At 47.9% G+C, this 16,321-nt stretch overlaps 1 protein-coding gene across 1 annotated transcript in view; it reads right to left on the minus strand.

Annotated features, from left to right (window-relative positions):
- Positions 1-16,321, minus strand: part of LOC124553492 (protein PRRC2A-like) — a 1,723,518-nt gene that overhangs the window by 669,298 nt on the left and 1,037,899 nt on the right. The window lies entirely within an intron of this gene.

Consider the following 16,321-nt stretch of genomic DNA (forward strand, 5'->3'; position numbering starts at 1 on the left):
ACATGGAAATTAAGCGTTTCCGGACACATGTCCACATAACATCTTTTCTTTATTTCTGTGTGAGGAATGTTTCCTGAAAGTTTGGCCGTACGTTTTTGTTACACCCTGTATATTACACAGTGTGCCCAAAAGACAAATGTAGAATACTTTGACAGGTTGTGGTAACCATAGCAACAAGAAAAATAAGTCCAATAAAAGTGGGTCCGGAAACGAGTTGGCTGGCTCTGAGCACTACGGGACTTAACTTCTGAGGTCATCAGTCCCCTAGAACTGAGAACTACTTAAATCTAACTAACCTAAGGACCACACACATCTATGCCCGAGGCAGGATTCGAACCTGCGACCGTAGCAGTCCCGCGGTTCCGGACTGCGCGCCTAGAACCACGAGACCACCGCGGTCGGCGGAAACGAGTTAAACACGTGTTTATAGGAAGGGCTGCGCGAACCTTGGTTGCGGATACTAGCAAAGTCGTTGCATTGGCGCTCCCTCAAATGCGTCGGCAGGGTATTATGACGTAGTCTATTTGCCATTAGCCCGTCAGCAGTCAGTTGTTTGGGTCGACTCGTGTTGTAGGCTAAGTTTGTTTTCGTCGTCTTCGTGTGCCTTACTGTACAGTACTGTCAACCCTGGGTACGTATCACGGTGCTTTACCTTCTTCTAAACGTTTACTGTTATTGCGCTGTTTGCAAGTACAGATATTTTCTCTCTTGTCTGGCACGAAGTCGGCGTTCCAAAACATCCCAAAGGCGTTCTACAGAATTCAGGTCGGGACACTGCGGAGGCCAGTCCATTAAGGGATGTTTTGTCTGTGATGAATCCGCCACAGGCCGTGCATTATGAACAGGTGCTCGATCGTGTTGAAAGATGCAATCGCCATCCCCGAATTGCTCTTCAACAGTGGGAAGCGAGAAGGTGCTTAAAACATCAATGTACGCCCGTGCTGTGATAGTGCCACGCAAAACAACAAGGGGTGCAAGACACCTCCGTGAAAAACACGACCACACAGTAACACCACCGCCTCAGAATTTTACTGTTGGCACTACACACGCTGGCAGATGACGTTCGCGGGGCATTCGCTATACCCACACACTGCCGTCATATCGCCACATTGTGTACCGTGATTCGACACTCTACACAACGTTCTTCCACTGTTCAATCGTCCAATGTTTATGATCCTTACACCAAGCGAGGCGTCGTTTGGCATTTACCGGCGTGATGTCTGGCTTATGAGCTCCCGCTCGACCATGAAATCCGATTTTTCCCACCTCCCGCCTAACTGTCTCCGTACTTGCAGTGGATCCTGATGCAATTTGCAATTCTGGTGTGACAGTGAGGATTACACATTACGACCCTCTTCAACCTTAGGCAGTCTTTCAGTCTACAGACGAAGTATGACTGTACGCTTTTGTGCTGTACGTTTCCTTTCACGTTTCCAATTCACTAACACATCGGGAACCGTGGAAATGGTTCAAATGGCTCTGAGCACTATGGGACTTAACATCTGAGGTCGTCAGTCCCCTATAACTTAGAACTACGTAAACCTAACTAACGTAAGGACATCACACACATCCATGCCTGAGGCAGGATTCGAACCTGCGACCGTAACGGTTGCGCGGTTCCAGACTGAAGCGCCTAGAACCGCTCGGCCACACCGGCCGGAGGAAACCGTGGACCTAGAGGTGTTTAGGAGTGTGGGAATCTCGCGTACAGCCAGGTTCGAAGTCCGTGAGTTCCGCGGAGCGCCCCATTCTGCTCTCTCACGATGTCTAATGACTACTGAGGTCGTTGATATGGAGTACCTGGCATTAGATGGCAGCATAACGGATCTAATATGAAAACCGTATGTTTTTGGGGGTGTCGAGGTACTTTTGATCACATACTGTGTATGGGAAACAACAGTGGCCCCGAGTCACCTCTGGCGATACCCTTGTCTCCGGGGAACAATTGACGACCAGAACAAAGTACTGGACTATTAGTTAAGACGTATTCGACCCACTCACTTATCTGGGAACCTATGCCATATTATCAACCTGCAATGGGGTACCGTGTGAAACACTTTCCCCAAAATCTAGGAATATGCTCTACGTGTCGCCGTTCGACAATGGTCCATAGAATATCTTGCGAAGAAAGGACAAGCTTGAGTTAAAAGGAGCCTGCTGATTTGTGGACAGATGTTTTTGTCTCTCGACTAAATTTATTATTTTCGAACTTTATAATATGCTAAAGAATTCTGCAGCGAACCTATCTTAAGGATATTGGCTTGCAGTTTTCCGGGACTTTTCATTTGCCCTTCCTACAATACAAGAGTCACCCGCCTTATTTTCCTGTGCCCTGTGTATTTAGAGTCTACATCTACTACATCTAAATCTATACTCCACAAGCCACCTGACGGTGTGTGGCGGAGGGTACCTTGGGTACCTCTATCGGTTCTCCCTTCTGTTCCAGTCTCTTATTGTTCGTGGAAAGAAAGATTGTCAGTATGCTTCTGTGTGGGCTCTAATCTCTCTGATTTTACTCTCACGGTCTCTTCGCGAGATATACGTAGGAGGGAGCAATATACTGCTTGACTTCTCGGTGAAGGTATTTTCTCGAAACTTCAACGAAAGCCCGTACCGAGCTACTGAGCGTTTCTCCTGCAGAGTCTTCCACTGGAGTTTATCTATCATCTCCGTAACGCTTTCGCGATTACTAAATGATCCTGTAACGAAGCGCGCTGCTCTCCGTTGGATCTTCTCTATCTCTTCTATCAACCCTATCTGCTACGGATCCCGCAGTGCTGAGCAGTATTCAAACAGTGGGAGAACAAGCGTACTGTAACCTACTTCCTTTGTTTCCGGATTACATTTCCTTAGGATTCTTCCTCTGAATCTCAGTCTGGCATCTGCTTTACCGACGACCAACATTATATGATCATTCCATTTTAAATCACTCCTAATGCGTACTCCCAGATAATTTATGGAATTAACTGCTTCCAGTTGCTGACCTGCTATATTGTTGCTAAAGTCGGGCAAGAAAATCGCGATAAATGCGAGCTAAATGGTTAAAATGGCTCTGAGCACTATGGGACTCAACATCTATGGCCATCAGTCCCCTAGAACTTAGAACTACTTAAACCTAACTAACCTAAGGACATCACACAACACCAAGTCATCATGAGATAGAGAAAATCCCTGACCCCGCCGGGAATCGAACCCGGGAACCCGGGCGTGGGAAGCGAGAACGCTACTAAATGCGAGCTAAGCAAGGACCAGTGCCGAAGAGTACCCTCTCTCAAACAGAACTGGGATTCTCGACGAAGCGTCGTGAAAATGTGGAGCACTAATATTGTGAACGGATACTACTGCCGTCTTTTCGCGTGTTATAGGATGAGTGTAACAGAGAACGAAGTGAAGGCGAAGTAATTGGGTACGCTTTCCGCTAAATTTGCCCTCAGTGCGTACAGCGCCCCTTCCGATTCCGTTTCCTGTGAGAAGTGGTCGCGGCTGCTTCTGCGGCTCAATGACGTCGCTCTCGCGATCCACCCCGAACAACAGAGATGACGTCACAGCGGGAGTTCCCCTCCAGCGGGCTCGGGGCATCGGCTTTACGGGCGGAGCTTTCAGGTCTCCACTCCAAAGATTACGCCCACCAGCGAGGGAGCAGGCGGGTGGTGGGGGGGGGGGGGGATGAGTTTCATCTCTTCGTCCCGTCTTGAGTGCTCTGGCCCGTTATTCCTTCCGGAAAAAGGGAGGTGGTGCAAAGATGTTGCGCGGAAAGGTACTGCGTGCATCTGCGGTGTGGCTTTAAGATAGTGGCGTCTTAGAAGCTGGGTGAAGGGTTTGAGCGCGGGAAGGGGGTGCGCGGAAGTGGGGGTGGTAGGGGAGGGGTGTGGGTGCAGCTCATTAGCCGTCATTAGCCGCGGCGCAGCCCTTCTGTGAGCCCAGCTACAAATGGCGGGCCGGACGCAAGGGCGCGGCCCATCTTGCTAGCGGAAATCCTGCGCTCCTTAAAAAAAATACAGCTCTGCCCCTCGTTAAACTCCCGGCACGCGCCAACCCCAATCGGTGCAAAATTTCTGTCGCCTAGAGCAGCTTGGATATTACTGCGTTGATGGCCATTAAAATTCCTGCATCAGGAGGAGAACAAACGAGGAAATTTTACTTATTGTGTTTCCCTACGAGCGTGCAAAAATTTAACAGTTCATAGAAGACGCTCCACTGAACAATCTGAGGTAGGGAACCTGGGGTCGGAAGAGCAAACGTAAGAAGATAATACACTACTGGCCATTAACATGGCTGCACCAAGAAGAAATGCAGAAGATAAACGGGTATTCGTTTGACAAATATATTATACTAGAACTGACATGTGATTACATTTTCATGCAATTTGGGTGCATAGATCCTGAGAAATCAGTACCCAGAACAACCACCCCTGGCCGTAATAATGCCCTTCATACGCCTGGCCATTGAGTCAAACAGAGCTCGGATGGCGTGTACATGCACAGCTACCCATGCAGCTTCAACACGATACCACAGTTCATCGAGAGAAGTGACTGGCGTATTGTGACGAGCCAGTTGCTCGGCCACCATTGACCAGACGTTTTCAGTTGGTGAGAGATCTGGAGAATCTGCTGGATAGGGCAGAAGTCTAACATTTTCTGTATCCAGAAAGGCCCGTACAGGACGTGCAAAGTGCGGTCGTGCATTATCCTGCGGAAAGGTAGGGTTTCGCTGGGATCGAATGAACGGTAGAGCCACGGGTCGTAACACATCTGAAATGTAACGTCCACTGTTCAAAGTCCCGTCAATGCGAACAAGAGGTGACCGAGACGTGTAACCAATGGCACCCCGTACCATCACGCCGGGTGATACGCCAGCATGGCGATGACGAATACACGCTTCCAATGTGCGTTCACCGCGGTGTCGCCAAACACGGATGCAACTATCGGAATGCTGTAAACAGAACCTGGATTCATCCGAAAAAAAATGACGTTCTGCCATTCGTGCACCCAGGTTCGTCGTCGAGTACACCGTCGTAAGCGCTCCTGTCTGTGACGCAGCGTCAAGGGTAACCGCAGCCACGGTCTCCGAGCTGATAGTCCGTGCTGCTGCAAACGACGTCGAACTGTTCGTGCAGATGGTTGTTGTCTTGCAAACGTCCCCATATGTCGGCTCAGGGATCGAGACGTGGCTGCACGATCCGTTACAGCCATGGGGATAAGATGCCGTCATCTCGACTGCTAGTGATACGTGGCCGTTGGGATCCAGCACGGCGTTCCGTATTACCCTCCTGAACCCACCGATTCCATATTCTGCTAACAGTCATTGGATCTCGACCAACGCGAGCAGCAATGTCGCGATACTATAAACCGCAATCGCGATAAGCTACAATCCGACCTTTATCAAAGTCGGAAACGTGATGGTACGCGTTTCTCCTCCTTACACGAGGCATCACAACAACGTTTCGCCAGGCAACGCCGGTCAACTGCTGTTTGTGTGTGTCAGCACGTTGTAGCTGTCGCCACCGGCGTCAACCTTGTGTGAATGCTCTGAAAAGCTAATCAATTGCGTGTCACAGCATCCTCGTCCTGTCGGTTAAATTTCGCGTCTGTGGCACGTCATCTTCGTGTTGTAGCAATTTTAATGGCCAGTAGTGTAGCAATAAGATCAAAGTACTCTGTACTTTTTTTCTTTATACTAGTTGCAGTTAACTGGAAATACCATCACTGACAGAATGAACGTACCGTTTGCACTACGTCTTACAAAATATGCTGAAACTGGCTGCCATCAAGCTCAATGCAAGCATGACATGGGGTAACAAGATTCTGACGCTTTCTGACAAATATCCCTGGTGTGTTTCGAACCGCAACACAGGGAGCTACAATTGTGGCAACACGGTCCCCCCCGTCGGAGGTTCGAGTCCTCCCTCGGGCATGAGTGTGTGTTGTCCTTATAGTAAGTTAGTTTAAGTTAGTGTAAGTAGTGCGTAAGCCTAGGGATCAATGACCTCAGCAGTTTGGTCCTATAGTCCCTACCACAAATTTCCAAATTATGGCAACCAATTCCATCTCTGTACCCACTTGGATCTCATACACTAGTGACTTTAGATATCTTCACAATCCAGCCACTAGGAAATACAGCACAGAGATGGTTCTGAACATCCACACTGAAGTCGGGCGGTACAGGCCGATTAAATGTTTGGGCGTAACATTGCAGAGCGATATGAAGTGGGACAAGCATGTAATGGCAGTTGTAGGGAAGGCCGATAGTCGTCTTCGGTTCATTGGTAGAATTTTGGGAAAATGTGGTTCATCTGTAAAGGAGACCGCTTATAAAACACTAATACGACCTATTCTTGGGTACTTCTCGAGCGTTTGGGATCCCTATCAGGTCAGATTGAGGGAGGACGTGGAAGCGATTCAGAGGCGGGCTGCTAGATTTGTTACTGGTAGGTTTGACCATCACGCGAGTGTTACGGAAATGCTTCAGGAACTCGGGTGGGAGTCTCTAGAGGAAAGGAGGCGTTCTTTTCGTGAATCCCTCTGCCGCCAACTTACATTTCGCGGAAAGACCACAAAGATAAGAGAGATTAGGGCTCGTACAGAGGCATTTAGGCAGTCATTTTTCCCTCGTTCTGTTTGGGAGTGGAACAGGGAGAGAAGATGCTAGTTGTGGTACGAGGTACCTTCCGCCACGCACCGTATGGTGGATTGCGGAGTATGTATGTAGATGTAGATGTAGGTGTACACGGTCTTGTTGTATCCACATCCTCTACGAACAGCCCAGGCCACGTTCTCCAACAACTCAGGTAGAACTCTTTGCAGAAACCTCAAGTACTGTACAGGTGGCGGCCACTGAGATGGTCTACTGCATCGTGACTTCCTAGTAATCAGGATCGTCGTCCTTGTTTCCTTGCAGAAATAAGGAATTTACAAGTAAATAAACAACACAGTACGTGTAAACTTGTACACATGTCAGTTGTAAATAACCTCGAAAACAGTAAAACTAGACATAGCAGTAGACAAGTTTACTTCCGTATCTCCTTACGCTGGCTTCTCCGACCCCAGGTTCCCTACCTCAAACTGTTCAGGGGAGCATTCTCTTAAGTCCGGTTACATTTTTGCACCCTGTTACGGAAACAGCATGTACAGTGCACTAGGAAGAATACACGATTAAATTTGTATGTGATTTGTGAGTTATAGAGGGTGCGAAATTCAGTACACAGGTTGTCACCTCTGGAAGCAGCATCGGCTGTGACCCGGCAGGGCTGTAGGTAGGATTGAGCCCTGATGAGGACAGTATGGACCCATCAGCCTGTGATGCTCCAGCTGTGTACCAGAGTCCACCATTCACGGTGTGTGTGCCCAGTGGCAGTGTGACAGTCTCATTGCGACCAGGTGTGGTCAGTGGCTGTCAGGTCTGGATAGGTTGGCAACACTACACCATCTGTACAGAGGCAGGGCGGGGCAGTAAGGGCAGCGTGCGGTCTGGCGTTATCTTGTTGAAAGATAACATCCTGGAGATCCGAGAGGTAGATCACAGGGCAGGGCAGTGAAGACAGCGTGCCCTCTGGCGTTATCTTGTTGAAAGATAACATTGTGGAGATCCCAAAGGTAGAGCACAGGACAGGGCAATGAGGACAGCGTGCAGTCTGGCGTTATCTTGTTGAAAGATAACATCGTGGAGATCCCAGAGATAGAGTATAGGGCAGGGTAGTCAGTTTCCCCTTTGCAGCTCGTATCATCGCTGGAATGGTTCTTATTTGTCTCTGCTGCCCTGCAGACGACCCCTATATGATCTCAGATTGACTCAACTACATCATCAATTACGACGAAAGAGGGCACAGAAGTATAGACATTGGACTGTGAGCCAATGGAAGCTTCTCACCCACTAGGATTAATCATGTTTCAGCAAGTCGATGGTGGCAATGTTGACTGAGCTGTGTATACAGCGCGATTCAGCTGCCCCTAGCGATCGGCTTTATGCAACCCGCAATGGCTTCAAAAACCACACGCAAGACTTTCATTCTCTCTCACTCAGTACGCACAAACTATTAGTCCTACAGAAAGAATGAACAGGACCTTTTTGTAGCGTATGTAACATAGTGAAATTTTGTACTGGAATACGTTTTCGTTGGAGTCCACGGTTTTCATGTTATTCAAGAAAAACCCGTTTGAAGGTCGCTTTTTTACGTTTTTCTTCTAATGATTGGAAAACTACAGCCTCAAGCGAAAACGTATATCAGTATACAATTTAACTACATTAAATTTTTAACAGAAAGATCCTGTTCACTTTTTTTCTACGTGGCTAACACAGGCCCCCACAACCGCACGAGTGGTCGACTGTGAAGAGAAGACAAATTGAATAGCTGGGCGGCGGCCATTAGAGTGGTAAACTGACGCGCGGAGTTCGAATGTTTATACATCGCTTTTGGTTATAAAATGCCTTCCCTTGAGTTACGTCGCAAACATAATGCCTCATTTAAATGCTTTACTACAATATACTTTTTAATTTATGAACAAACAGCAACTAGTCACTGTTTATGAATTTATCTTACGTGCTACATGGAATCTGCCGTAGCTAAAAGTTATGTACTGGACCCCTAGCATTTTTCGTAGTTCATTTACGATAGATGTACGCAAAATGCATCAAAATACTCGAAGATTTGCCCACTATATTAATAGATATTTTCTGACTCTACCTTGCTTTAGATTTTATGACCAGAAGTGCGTTTTATATGGCATAGTGCTTTGGCAACTCACGACCACATTATCAAGTTTCAACCTAATCTAGACCATGAAAACACTACCGATCAGCCAACTTTCTTCAAAATGATCAGAACATATAAAGTGGCATTCTGTCGGTCGGAAATCTTGCCTCCTGACAGCGTGTAACCATTTTTGTAACAGCTGTGGTTTTGTGAAACGAAACCTGCAAATAGATGCACAGACATTATGCTAATACCGTGTTACAAAAACATTTATTAAGCAAGTGCACTGACATACAAAAAAACTTAAAATATTCACATATCTGTGAAATGTAATATTCGTTCCTTTCTCGAATTTATTTGTACAATTAATCGCTGCACAACTCTTCACCATTGTACTTCTTTTGATTGGAACGTTCAGACAGTAGAATTACGAGTAACAAATACTGTATGTACGCCCCAACAAATATACAACGTTGAATCTGGGTCTTCATAAACAACAATACTGCACAACACATCAGACTACAACCACTATAATGGCGTCCAGCCGAGGGTTCAAATTATCCCGCGACTGCAGCGCCATCAGTGGGTCTAGTTATTTTTTACAACGTCTTTGGGCTAACAGTTTGGGCGTATTTGAAGGCGTTGCGGGTTGCATGAAGCCCGGTGCTACCAGCGTATGACGGACGCGGAAAGGGCAGCTGTTGGCGGTAAAGAGAAGCGCAACTAAATTCTGTGACTGGCGAAGTCTCAGTCAGCAAAATTTTTACGACATGAAAGAAAAGAGCAGCCGTAAAAGCAGATTAAGTCCCCAGCCACCGTAATCTACCCTTTCAGTTGCTGGATGACACTCGTACGTGCAAACAGGACCTGACGTCGATGATTTTTTTTTAACGGAAAAATTACCAAAGCTTGCGAGAAGAGAGTAGAGTGGGGGTACAGACGGAGCCATACTGCAGACGCGGCCCGCACCCCCTACCTGGGTTCTGTACTGCCGAGTACGTGGGGTACGCTACAAGTAATCCACTTTGGAGCTCTTTCCGCGGAGCGCAGCAGATACAAACCGCAGGCCCTGCCGACGAAGGGCGTTTTACACGGGCGGGGCGCAGTTTCTCGTCGGCTTCCTCCTGCTGCCGCTTTTCAACTTTCCCCGGGAAAACTTTCGGCGCGGTAATGATCGCTAACGAGGCTGCACGCCCACCCCTGACTCAATTTCTCTCTTCTCCCCCCCCCCTCACAACCCTCCCCCACAACCCTCACCCCCATCAAGAGAACCCGTGAGTACAGAGGGCGGTGTATCAGCGTCAGCTGTCTGAGCAGCGAACGAGGAAAAAGCAAGAAGAAGAAGACAAAGGAAAACAGTGTAGCTCTGTGATGTCTACAGCGCTAGAGCTCCGGCTAAGGACCAGTCTGTCCGTGTCTGAAGCACGCCTCTACTCTGCAGCTGTGTACCGAATTAATTAGTAATGGCTCCAGTAACTGAAAAGTTCTTTTATTTCACTCGTCTCTTGCACTGAAGCTATTTTGTAGCGTACTCTAAAACTAACACTGTAGCAAATTTTGATGTAATCAGGGCCAGCCCATATATGCACCTACCGATACCACTGGGTATCGAACACTACAGTAGAAGAATAAAAATGGATAAAATTAATTTTCAAGTATGAGAAATGTAAATTTTAGTTTCTACACCCATTTGTTGCAGGTAACTAGTATTTTGAAAACTAAATTATATAAAACTTACGCAATAAGTCACAATGACGTCTTCTTCAGCTATTATACACTACTGGCCATTAAAGTTGCTACACCACGAAGATGACGTGTTACAGACGCGAAATTTAACCGACAGAAAGAAGATGCTGTGACGTGCAAATGATTAGCTTTTCAGAGAATTCACACAAGGTTGACACCGTGGCGACACCTACAACGTGCTGACATGAGGAAGGTCTCCAACCGATTTCTCCTACACAAACAGCAGTTGACCGGCTTTGCCTGATGAAACGTTGTTGTGATGCGTCGTGTAAGAAATGCGTACCATCACGATTGCGACTTTGATAAAGGTCGGATTGTAGCCTATCGCGATTGCGGTTTATCGTATCGCGACATTGCTGCTCGCGTTGGTCGAGATCCAATGACTCTTAGCAGAATGGAATCGGTGGGTTCAGGAGGGTAATACGCAACGCCGTGCTGGATCCCAACGGCCTCGTATCACTAGCAGTCGAGATGACAGGCATCTTATCCGCACGGCTGTAACGGATCGTGCAGCCACGTCTCGATCCCTGAGTCAACAGATGGGGACGTTTGCAAGACGGCAAACCATCTGCACGAACAGTTCGACGACGTTTGCAGCAGCACGGACTATCAGCTCGGAGACCGTGGCTGCGGTTACCCTCGACGCTGCATGACAGACAGGAGCGCCTGCGATGGTGTACTCTACGACGAACCTGGGTGCACGAATGGCAAAACGTCATTTTTTTCGGATGAATCCAGGTTCTGTTTTCAGCATCATGATGGTCGCATCCGTGTTTGGCGACATGGCGGTGAACGCTCATTGGAAGCGTGTATTCGTCATCGCCATACTGGCGTATCACCCGGCGTGATGGTATGGAGTGCCATTGGTTACACGTCTCGGTCACCTCTTGTTCACATTGACGGCACTTTGAAAAGTGGACGTTACCTCTCAGATGTGTTACGAATCGTGGCTCTACCCTTCATTCTATCCCTGAAAACCCTACATTTCAGCAGGATAATTCACGACCGCACGTTGTAGGTCCTGTACGGGCCTTTCGGGATACAGAAAATGTTCGACTGCTGCCTTGGCCAGCACATTCTCCACATCTCTCACCAAGTGAAAACGTCTGGTCAATGGTGGCCGAGCAACTGGCTCGTCACAATACGCCAGTCACTACTCTCGATGAACTGTTGTATCGTGTTGAAGCTGCATGGGCAGCTGTACCTGTACACGCCATCCAAGCTCTGTTTGACTCAATGCGCAGGCGTATCGAGGTCGTTATTACGGCCAGAGGTGGTTGTTTTAGGTACTGATTTCTCAGGATCCATGCACCCAAATTGCGTGAAAATGTAATCAGATGTCAGTTCTAGTGCAATATATTTGTCCGATGAATATCCGTTTATCATCTGCATTTCTTCTTGGTGTAGCAATTTTAATGGCCAGTATTGTATTTTTCACATAAAATTTTTATAAAAGTGAACTGACCAATTTCTTTACTAAGAATGCGAAGGAATTTCTACACCGTGCGAGGTGGCGCCGTGTTTAGCAAGCAGGACTCGCATTCAGCAGTGCAGCGGTTCAAACCCGCGTCCGGCCACTTAGGTTTTCCGTGATTTCCCTAAATCGCTTAAGGTGAAGGCCGGTATGGTTCCTTGGAAGGACACGGCCGATTTCCTTCCCCATTCTTGACAGAATCCGAGCTCGTGCTCCGTCTCTAACGACCTCGATGTCGACGGGATGTTAAGCTCAATCTCCCTTCCTTCCCTGGAGACGGTACCTACGTTAAAGGACCAAGGATCAACAATCCGCAGTGACCTAAAGTGCAATGTCCTACGCAAAAGAAATTGTAGGAAAAGCAGATGCCAGTTTGATATTCGTCAGGAAATGGGACTTATCCCAGAAAGAGGTAGCTTACATAGAACTCCTTCGGCCGTTTCTTAGGCGCTGCCCATCAGGAGGCAGAGAAGAGCAGCGCAGTTTGTGACGGCATCGTTTAGTCAGCCCAAGAGGCGTTAAGGAGATGCTCAGCAGACGCTACAGTAGAGCCGTTGTGCATCACAGAGAGGTTTAGTGTTTCAATAACGACCGTGTAAATTCCAAGAAAAAATCTGCGAAGTGTGTGTGTAAGTTCCTCTCGCATGCTTCTCGCTATATGACCACGAGGAGAAAACTGCTCATCCACAAAAGGAACTGAAGAACGTTGGAAGGGGAGGGGGTCGGCGGGGGGGGGGGGGGGGGGGGGGTACGTACGCGCCGCCACATACCGGTAAATGGGTTGTAGCCTTGTGGACTGTACTGGGTCAACCAAAACTTCACCGACAAAACTCACACAATGCAGGAGGATCTGCAGCGAATTGACGCATGGTGCAGGGAATGGCAATTGAATCTCAATGTAGACAAGTGTAATGTGCTGCGAATACATAGAAAGAAAGCACCCTTATCATTTAGCTACAATATAGCAGGTCAGCAACTGGAAGCAGTTAATACCATAAATTATCTGGGAGTACGCATTAGGAGTGATTTAAAATGGAATGATCATATAAAGTTGGTCGTCGGTAAAGCAGATGCCAGACTGAGATTCATTCGAAGAATCCTAAGGAAATGCAATCCGAAAACAAAGGAAGTAGGTTACAGTACGCTTGTTCGCCCACTGCTTGAATACTGCTCACCAGTGTGGGATCCGTACCAGATAGGCTTGATGTAAGAGATAGAGAAGATCCAACGGAGAGCAGCGCGCTTCGTTACAGGATCATTTAGTAATCGCGAAAGCGTTACGGAGATGATAGATAAACTCCAGTGGAAGACTCTGCAGGAGAGACGCTCAGTAGCTCGGTACGGGCTTTTGTTGAAGTTTCGAGAAAACACCTTCACCGAGGAGTCAAGCAGTATATTGCTCCCTCCTACATATATCTCGCGAAGAAACTGCGAAGATAAAATCAGAGAGCTTAGAGCCCACACAGAGGCATACCGACAATCCTTCTTTCCACGAACAATACGAGACTGGAATAGAAGGGAGAACCGATAGAGGTACTCAAGATACCCTCCGCCACACACCGTCAGGTCGCTTGCGGAGTATGGATGTAGGTGTAGATTTTCGTTAATAATGTATAAAATATTCTACCAAGAACCGATGGAACACTCAGTCAATACTTTCTTATGAGGTATTATCGGCCAAACAAGAAAAAAAGGTGTAGTTAGACTTATGAGCACTCGTTCATCTGCAGTACCAAGAAATACATGTATTTTCCACTTCAAGCTCTTTGCCTTCCATATTGTGTAGCATCGAGCAAACCAAGAAAAAAAATTCCCAGTAAACATGTGTTCTAGAATGCACATGGTAAGGCCCATGAGCTCTTGTTCAGTAGAAGAGATGTGTTTCATAGTAGCGAAGTTGAAGAAGTGCTCATAGCTATTAAGGTACATATTTTAGAGCCCATGTTTTCATCACAATTTTATCCTGCCTTCGTCTGTAGTACCCCCTCTGACCAAATGGTAACAAAGAGATCTCCTGTCGTGATTCTTAAACTACGAGCCGAGTGAAACAGTGGATTACTCATATGTTACTTACTACCAATACCTGTCCAATGCGTCACTTACATTACTTACAAGACAGCTATAGCCACACATACAATGACAGAAAAAAAGTCAATAGCAACAAATAATTATTGTAGAGTATTGAAAATTCGCCAACGGCCTTGCCGCAGGGTAACACAGGTTACCGTCAGGTCACTGAAGTTAAGCGGTGTCGGGCTGGGCTCGCAGTTGGATGGGTGACCATCCGGTCTGCCGAGCGCTGTTGGCAAGCGGGGTGCACTCAGCCCTTGTGAGGCAAACTGAGGAGCTACTTGGTTGAGAAGTAGCGGCTCCGGTTCGTAAACTGACATACGGCCGGGAGTGGTGTGCTGACCACATGCCCCTCCATATCCGCATCCAGTGACGCCTGTGGGCTGAGGACGACACGGCGGCCGGTCGGTACCTTTGGGCCTTCATGGCCTTTTCGGGAGGAGAGATTGAAATTTCGGGAATACATTTGTCTAGGTAACGTATTTAAATGATTAACTTAGAAAAATCACATGTTAATGTAAGCATGAGATAAGCCATTCCAATTGTGAAATGCTTGTACATTAATAACCGGTGTATCCGCGAGAATGTTTAGTGCAAAATACAAACATGCATGCATTCTGTTGTACAGGTGCCGAATGTCAGTTTGTGGGATGCACTCCCATGCCTGTTGCACTTGGTCGGTCAATACAGAGATTAATGCTGTTTGTGTTCAAAATGGTTCACATGGCTCTGAGCACTATGGGACTTAACTTCTATGGTCATAGGTCCCCTAGAACTTAGAACTACTTAAACCTAACTAACCTAAGGACATCACACAACATCCAGTGATCACGAGGCAGAGAAAATCCCTGACCCCGCTGGGAATCGAACCCGGGAACCCGGGCGCCGGAAGCGAGAACGCTGCTGCACGACCACGAGCTGCGGACACTGTTTGTGTATGATGCTGGAGTTGGACACAGATTTGGTGATCGAGCAGGCTAAGACGACATGTCGACTCTCTGTAGAGTATGTAGTGTTACAACAGCGGTATGGGGTCGAGCGTTATCCTGTTGGAAAACAGCGCCTGGAATACTGCTGAAGAATAGCCAGCGCAACAGGCCGAATCATCAGACTGACGTACAGATTTGCAGTCGTGGTGCATGGGAAACCGTGTAAGTGCTCCCGCAGTTATAGGGAGATCGAATGTCAGAGCATAACTCCACGTGCAGGTCCAGTGTGGTTAGCACACAGACAGGTTGGTTAGACGCCCTCAACTGGTCTCCTTCTAACCAACACACGGCCACCACTGGCACCGGGGCAGAACCAGCTTTGATCAGAAAACAGAACATACCTTCACCCTGCCCTCCAATGACATGTCGCTTCACACTACTGAGGTCGAAAACGGCAGTGGTGTGGGGCCAGTAGAATGCCGGCTACAGGGCGTCTGGCACGGAGCTGTCCTTGAAGCTCCCGATTTTTTCGTCGATCGATAGGGAGACGGTTAATGATGTTTTTGGATGGTGCTGTAGTTGTTGTCCGATGATGTCCCATATGTGCTGGATTCGAGACAGGTGTGAAGATCCAGTAGGTCCAGGCAACATGTCGACACTCTGTAGAGTGTGTTGGGTTACAGCAGTGGTATGTGGGCGAGCGTTATCCTGTTGAAATACAGCCCCTCGAATGCCGTTCGTGAATGGCAGCCCAACAGGTCGACTCACCGGACAGACGTACAAATTTTGCAGTCAGGATGCGTGGGATGACCATGACGGTGCTGCTGCTGTCATGCGAAATCGCACCCCAGACCGTAACTCCAGGTGTAGTCCAGTGTGTGCAGCACACAGAGACGTTGGTTGCAGGCTTCCTTCTTACCAACCTTTACTGGCACTGCGGCAGAACTAGGTTTCATCAGAAAAAATAGCAGACGTCCACCCTCCCCACCAATGAGCAATCGCTTGACACCACTGAAGTCGCAAATGGAGGTGGTTTGGGGTCAGTGGAATGCATGCTACAGGGCGTTTGGGTCGAAGCTGACCTTGAAGTACCAGACTTGTAATGGTTCCTTGTGTCACTGGTGCCAACTGCTGCTCCGATCGCTGCTGCAGATGCAGTACGATGCGCCAGAGCTGTACACAGAACATGACGGTCTTCCCTCTCGGTGGAGCCACCTGGCCGCCCGGAGCCCGGTCTTCTTGGCTATACATTCTCGTGACCACCGCTGCCAGCAATCATACACAGTGGCTACATTCATGTCAAGTGATTCTGTAGCATTGCAGAAGCAACAACCGGCTTCTCGTAGCGCCACCACAAAACCTCGTTCAAATTCAGCCACCTTAAAGGCAATCTTGACTAACATCGACTCGCCA

This window comes from Schistocerca americana, chromosome 11, assembly GCF_021461395.2.
Source record: "Schistocerca americana isolate TAMUIC-IGC-003095 chromosome 11, iqSchAmer2.1, whole genome shotgun sequence".
NCBI classification, from domain to species: Eukaryota; Metazoa; Arthropoda; class Insecta; order Orthoptera; family Acrididae; genus Schistocerca; species Schistocerca americana.